Source organism: Antrostomus carolinensis, unplaced genomic scaffold (genome assembly GCF_000700745.2).
Source record: "Antrostomus carolinensis isolate BGI_N321 unplaced genomic scaffold, ASM70074v2 scaffold34041, whole genome shotgun sequence".
NCBI classification, from domain to species: Eukaryota; Metazoa; Chordata; class Aves; order Caprimulgiformes; family Caprimulgidae; genus Antrostomus; species Antrostomus carolinensis.
In genome coordinates this window covers 4,974-12,793 of record NW_010296880.1, presented here as the reverse complement: position 1 = coordinate 12,793, position 7,820 = coordinate 4,974, and positions in this window count along the sequence as shown.

Genomic DNA, 7,820 nt, shown 5'->3' with positions numbered 1-7,820 from the left:
GTCATCTTGATGGAAAATAAGATACATTAATGCAAGAGTAAGAGAACTGGGATTGCTAACATTTCATAACATCTCACAAACATCCCATGTAGTCATGAAGGGCAGATGAGCGAGGTAGGTGTGTTCCAAGTTCAAATGAAGGTCTGCTTGTAATTAAATGGGTCAGTTGCAGAACTTGCCTTTGTGCACTCGGATTATTCCCTGAGGTAGGTATGGCCGTTCTTAAATCTGCTGACTTGGCTAAAGATCCTGCTCCCACAAAGCATGAGGCAAATAACCCATCAATCCCTCTAGAAACTGCCACCCACCTCACAGCCAGGCACCGAAACAAGATGCCACGGACAGTATGTATAGAAACATGACTGATGCCTGGCCCAGCTCTCCTGTTAGCAAGATAAATAAACCTGGAAGGGATTTATTTTGCAAATGGTTGTTTTAGAGCTCAAGAGTTTGTGCACCAAGCTGTAAACAGAGACAGAAGGCAAAAGTCTTGTATTTATAAAGTGACCAGATGTGCCAGAGAAGATGTTGATGACTTTCCTAAACACCAAAGCATGGTTTGAAGACAGCATTTTTGTTTTATTTTCCTAGTAGCTGTGTTATCCTATCCTAACAGAGTTCAAAAAACTCTGAACTCTGAGTTCAGAGTTTGGAAAAAGATGGTACAGAGAGCAGTCGGGCTGGAAGAATGTACAACTGAAGTTGTGAAGACTTCGATGACATAGCCTGTGGTGTCTTTTCTGATGGACATGAAGGATGCATCTAATGTACTTAACTCCTTCAGTTCCAATGAAGAGCTGTCATTCACCTGGAGCTGTCATTCACCTGGAGCCATCTGCTCTCAGCCATCTCCCTGTTGTTATAGAAAGGCTGGAACAGGTAATTTAGCCTTTGAGAAGCTGTTTTTGTAGGAAAGGGTTGGGTGGCCACTAGAGGACACTCTGCTCAAAACCATGAATTGGGTCCACAGAGGGAGCGAGGAGGAGTTCCCTCAACTTGCTTAGATTCCAAAGTGATGTCAGGGCAAACAAACAACAGATTGCCTGAGGACTAGATGCAGAAAACCTACGGTATAATGTCATTTTTATAGCTGGGAGAAAATACAGCTTTAACCATCGATGACATGAAATTCCAAAGTGAATCCCCAAAACCCAACACTCTCTCCCCAAATGCTCAAGTGACAATGAATCTGAAGGGAAGCTTAACTCTTGTGAAGTATAGTTTTGTGATGTTATTTATATTGTAGTTTACAATATAAAGCAGATGTGCAGGTTGATGGGAAACGTTCAGCTGATCTCCCAGGTAAGGTGGAATGGTGCCACAGTTGGAATTCCTCACGTACCTTTATGTCCTAAGGGGTGTCAATGCCTCACACTCGTGCTAAACCCACATATTTAACATCTTGTATAGTAATTACGTAAAACCTAAAGACATTTCTTCCAAGTTTCACTCAAAGCTTCTTTAGAAGAATTAAAGGTGATTTAATTCAACTGCAAACAAGTCCTTAATTTGCATCTCAATTTTTATCATCTACCAGGAGAAACAAATTGCAGTCTGCATTTCCTCCAGTTCAAACTCAGTTGCTTTCATTGTTTCTTTTTCTCTTCACCCCTCAGTTGCTTTTAATTTCTCCAAAATCCTGACATTTTTCCAAATGACATCCTTGTAGAAAGCAATTATACTAGCTAAAAGGTCTTTGCAATTAATCAGCTTTTACTCTGTGTAAGAAACTTTACAGAATACATGTAATCAGGTTTCTTTGTCTTTATTTGCAGGTTTTTTATCACTGCTAGTGATCTCTCTTTTAAAATAATTTATCTGTAGCATTCCACGCTCCCATCAGTGATTGGAAAAGTATTTTTGCTGGATATTATAACTACATGTAGTAAGAGACAGCCTCTATCCTAAAAGTCTTGCTGCCTGATCTGTTTGACAGGCTCTTAGATAAGGTGCTGCCCTTCATTTGCAGAGAGTGTGCTAAGGCAACAATTTTGACTTAAAAAAACTTGACTCTGGGCCATCTACATCCTAGCTCAGCCCTGGAAGCACAGGGTCAATGTCCACAGAGGTGCATCCTTGGATGCCTTCAGATAATGCTTGAGGAGAAGGTAAGGAGTTAACTTGCTGTCTGAAATAAAAGGCAAAAATAAATCAAGAAATGAAGAGTTTCTATTTCAGCGCCACAATTAAAAAGGGGTGGGAACAGTCTGATCTTCAATGATGTACATAATGGCAGAGAGGGTGGGCGGTTGGACTGTCAAACTGCCTTAATTTAATTGCAAACACATGCTGATGAGTCCCCTCCTCCTCCTGGACCTCAGCGCTGGGAAACTTCTTTTTTTTTTTCCTGTCAGCTCCCTGCAGTTCAGAATTGAGGCAAATACACTCCAGCAAACACCATGCTGGTCAGACCTTCAGCTCTTCAAGGCTTTTTGTGTTTTCTCCTCTTGCCTAATTTCTCCTGCTCTTGTCCTAGTCGTTGCCTGTGCTTCAGGACTACAGTAAGATGCATGCATCTGATGTTGGAATCCATCCCCGATATCCCACCCCAGACAAGCATACTGTGAGTAACCATTTCATTTTACTACCTTCCTTACCTGCTTGGTCTTTAGAAAGAAGAAAGAGAAGGTCAAGGCTAAAGGCATGCTTTTTATTCTCCTTTTTTTTTTTTTCCCTGTGGAATTATCTGCATCACAAACTGTTTCATGCTTTTAAAGCATAAACCAGAAACTGCTTCTTTTTGGCATCAGTTAATCGTTCACAGGACAATCAAGGGAACTGAAAAATTTAATAAGATTAATGTCAGGGCGATCAGTGGAGGATGGTTTTGGATAATTAAAGGTCATAGATGTTAAACTGAGTTTAAAGCAAGGTACACAGTTTACATATGAGATGGGGTCTGTATATGGGTGTGGGGGAGAGAGAGGAAACACTGCGGTGCAGGCTTTTGTCTGCTCTGAAACACTTTTCTTACACCTACAACACCATTTATTTCCTAAACTTTAAGTACTGGTTTTCCAGTTTCTATCTGAACTATACAAACTAAACTTAAAAGGCTTATTTGGATAGTGACAATTGTGGCAACTCACAGATTCTTTGAGAAATAAAGTACCTGTTGGTGGGGGAGCTGCTGGCTCAGTCCATTGGAACAGAAAACAGAAGGAAAAAATGCACCTAATGCCTGGAGATTCCCAGTCAGCTCTTAGTGATCCATCCAGAAAAGCACTTCCCTCTGGTTCTCAACTAATCTGAAACTTAGAGGTGGCTTTAAGATGCTGTGGCATGTGACAAAATACTTCATAGAATGGTTTGGATTGGAAGGGACCTTAAAGATCATCCAGTCCCAACCCCCCTACCAGCAGCAGGGACACCTTCCACTAGACCAGGTTGCTCAAAGCCTCATCCAGCCTGGCCTTAAACACTTCCAGGGAGGGGGCATCCACAACTTCCTTGGGCAACCTGTTCCAGTGTCTCACCACCCTCACAGTGAAGAACTTCCTAATATCTAATCTAAACCTCCCCTCTTTCATCTTAAACTTCTCTTCATGCTACTCTTAGCTGATCCCTGGGTTTGTAAGACCTTTCTTGTAACAGCAGAAAGGACTTGTCAAAAATATATCTTGATGTTCATCCTCTTGGAACTGCTACCAATGGTAAAACTTTTTCAACACCAGTTTGAGAAGCTTTTCCCTGTACCTGTAACAAACCAAATCTGTTCTCAGCCAGAACATCTAGACCAGCATTTCTCCTGTAAATATTTCACTGATGTTGCTGATGTACTTTCTCTGCTGGCAGCCTAAGGGACGCGATGTGGGCAGGATGCTGGCGTTTTAATTGCTGTTACCCAGATCTGCTTTGAGGGATGGAAACCACAGAGGTTCTGGCATTAGTGACACACAGGAAAATGTCTCCACTTGCTACAGCTGCCAAAATGACGTTGTTGGGAAAATTGATTGTAAATGGGCTACTTGGGAGTCACCCTGACATGGGGCAGGTCAGAATCTGGACTTGCTCTCTCCCCAGGCTGGGGATGGAGGGGTTATTTTACAGTGTGGGACTGGTCTGTACTCTGGCTTGTTGCAGTCTGTCTGGGTAGTGATTATCTGTTCCACAACAGCTTGCAGAGTCTCACTCTCCAAATTATCACCAAACTTTTTTTCCCCCCCTTATTACTCCCTTGCATCTTGAAATATTAAAATATAAAAAATACCCTTACACTGTTTGATTTTAGCAAAATAACTTGTTTCTCCTTGTTAAAATGTGGATTTTATTGGGGGAAAAGCTTGTTTCATTGGCTGAACTGAGATATTTGAGCTCAGTAAAGCTTAATTTCTGTCCTCTGAAATGAGGCAACATTTACTGTCGCACTGGAGAGCACGAGTGTGTTTATAGTGGAGATTCTTTGAGTGCAGAGGGAGGGAAATTTACTGTGGTCACCAGCTTTTTTTCGGTACTGGGATGGTGGATTTCTCAATGCCCTCTGGTAACAGCACACAACATTCTCTGTGCTACAGGGGGCAAAACCTGACACTGGTCCATGGCTTGTCCTTGCAGCTTTAGTAAAAATCCAGGTAGTTTTTTTGCTGTCGTTTAAGTGGCATTTTGTTGTCTATAAAACTCAATCTAGAATGGTGACCGGATTATCCAGTGCAGTGTATACGGTTACCCTAATTCCCTCTCCCCTTCTCTAACTAGTTTGCATGTACACTGCTTGTAAATGGTCTGTGTTTTGACTATTTAACCATGTTGAAAACTAGTTTATTTAGTTTAACGTAATAGCCACCCCCTTGAATGGGGTTTTAAACATTAACTAAATGGTATGGGTGTAAGATAAAAGTAGTGATATTCCAAATTGAAATGACTGTCTTTACAAACTAGTATTTTTTAAGGAGATTTATCTGTTTTAATATCATCTGCATAATTTTAAGCAGAACCCATACTGATGAACAGAGTTCCCTATAGATATAAAGACATAGGAGCTTGGTAAGTGTTCTCTGTTGGCAGATCGTGTGCCTTTGTATGGTCTGTGGCAAGTAAAAATCCTGACTTTCTGGCTATCTTGAAGATCTAATGTATGAAAATGCATTTGCCAGCCAGCATTCCGTTGTCTCTGTTATAAATAGCATTTGAATAAGTAAACTTTTTTTTTAATTGTGAAAGATCAAAGAATGCTTCTTAACCAAGCCCTTGAGTGCTCCAAGTTTTTGGTATGTTAATCTTTCTTCTGGAAGGGCTGTTGTGTCAGAGTGAATATTCAGAATTATAGCAAGAATAGTCTCGATTGTGGAGTTATTCTGAGTAGAAAATGTGGGACTGTGATATTTTCCACATTTGCCCTTTGGTATGAAGAGGACAGAGCCTGGGACTGCAGATACAAACACCCATCCCAGGCTCCAGCTCCATTCCCTTGCAGAACAGCTGCAGTCTCCAGATGGAATTTGCTTTGAAGTTGGGAGTTTGGGACTTTCTGACCTCCATGACTCCATGCCACCCTCTCTCTAACAATCCTTGAAGAGTGGGGAACTCTTCTAGCCGGCACACGCTGTGCTCCAACAAGCCCCGTTGGCAGATGGCCCCCTTGGGGCTGTAGCCAGCTGGCGTAACGTAGAGCAGCCCATAGCCTTCTCCAAGCGATGCTGGGATTGGCATGGAACCAGTTCCAGGATTGATGAACTGTTACTGGCTCCTCTTTGGTCGCCATTTCCCTCCTCCCTTCTCAATCCCAGCTGGGTGCAGCTGAGGATCTGGCCCAATGTCTGGTTTTTAGCAATAAACTATTTATCTTTGGTAATGAAGTCTGTTCATTTTATCCTGAGCAGAGAACAGGATGGCAGGAATGGCTACACGTGTACAGATAAGTAAGCTATAAAAATTCATGGTGTATAACTGCAAACGTATTTTGGCTGCTGTCTGTTCAACTGGAACATGATTATCCAGATGTGATCTGCTGGTTACCGCTGGGATTCGAGCAGTTCTTTTTCGCCAGCAGCCCAAAGAAGGGAACAGCTGTGAAACATACACTCAGAAAATTTCAATACGTCTTTAACCTTCTAAGTCATTTGTTCTACAGTGTGACATTTAAAACAATAAACTTTGAAACGTGTGGGCACCAGTAGAAGAAATCCATGGAAAGAAGTTCCCCTCTGGCTGGCAGCTAATGGGTTGCAGTCCAATTATCCATGGGTCGTTCTCCTTTCTGCATTATGCATAGCACATAATGAATGAGGACTCCTAGAGAAACATCGCTGAGGGCACAAGCAAAGGCCACGCAGTATCTGGGATCTGAACGCATCGTTGGCATGAACTGAAGGTGACCCAGTTGTTCACAGACCTGGTTGCTAATTGGGCAGCATAAGCATGGCCAGCTTGACAAGTTTTGTTTCCCTTCAGCGTTGTGCTGCTTGTTTGGTGGCTGCTTGGTTCCTTTCTTCCTCCTGCAGGTTGTTACGCTGCAGTAGAGAAGCTGTAGTAGGACAGGGTGTAGCTCTCAGTCTATCTTCTGGAGCATAGTTTTGAGAAGGAACTTTATACATCTGCTGGGGAAAGGTTTCCTGAGCAAATGAGTTCTTGGAAATGCTGCTGCCTTTGTGGTCTCTGTCGTGCGCTTTGGGTTGAAGAATGGATTACTCATTTCCTCTGCGTGTGATAGTCTTACACACAGCCATTAAATGCACACCCACACGTTCTGGATGTGCCAGGTGTGATTTCTTTCTGACTTCTTTCACTGTAGTATTTAATCCTCGTTAAACCTTTTAGAGGTGACCAAAGTCTTCTGTATGTTCTGTTTGTAGAAATCCCTTTATCAGAAGGAAAATGGGGAGGGAAGGTGTTTAAAACCTATTTTCCTTCCTAGAAACATTCCAGTATCTTTTCACAAAAACACCCTAATTCATGGGATTGTAGCTACCTCCAGTGTTTAGAAATCCTGCCTCAATGAACTTCACAGTGCTTCATCATCTGATTCCCACTTGAGTATTTGCATTTTCATTAACCTCACAACATCCTTCTCCCGATAGATATGCCAGGATTTTTTCCTGTGCTCCTCGAGGAGAAGTCAGTAGTTTTTGGTGAAAGAATCCATGTGTATTCTGGGTAAAGACTTAAATGGTCATGCTCTTAGCAAAGGAAAAAGCTAAGACCTGTGTTACACGAGACTTGATCTGAAAAAATGTCCCAGCAGTAGGTGCTACTGCTTCTTGGACTCCATGAAAAAGGTAAATATATCTTTATGCTCAACAACTTTATCTTACTCCCTCCAGATCAGGGTCAGAGCACACTTCAGAAGGAGGGAAAGTTGTCTTCATTTGATGTGGGCAATATCTTGTATAGGTGGTGCAAAGGAAATGTGCTTTAGGTTAAGAGAGTCCTGCTCCTTGCTGACATGACTACCCAAGAATAGACTTAGCTGGTTTGATTAGGATCATTCCCTAATCTCCATACCTGCTGATAATACATAACAGCTCAAATTATCTAAGATTGATGGGGTCAACAGTTTGCTGAGTAATATCCCTGCTTGAATATGTGTCCAGAGGCAAAACTATGTATTGGAGATATTTATTGCTCATGCCTTTACTGGCAAGAACTAAAGGGATGCTCTGGGGCAGCTGAGGAAATGATTCCACCAGGGATGAAGGACCAGTAGACTCCTCCTGCCCTGTTACTGCCTTCAGGGCCATGTTGTGAAGTGCACCATTGACACCAGCTTATGTGCACAGAAAAGGTGGGATCAAAACAGCTTCTTTCATCAACTGCTGAATTACTGTCTTGCCCCAGCTGACACAGAGGGAGCCCTTTTGAAAATCTGATGCCTGTTTGTGGGA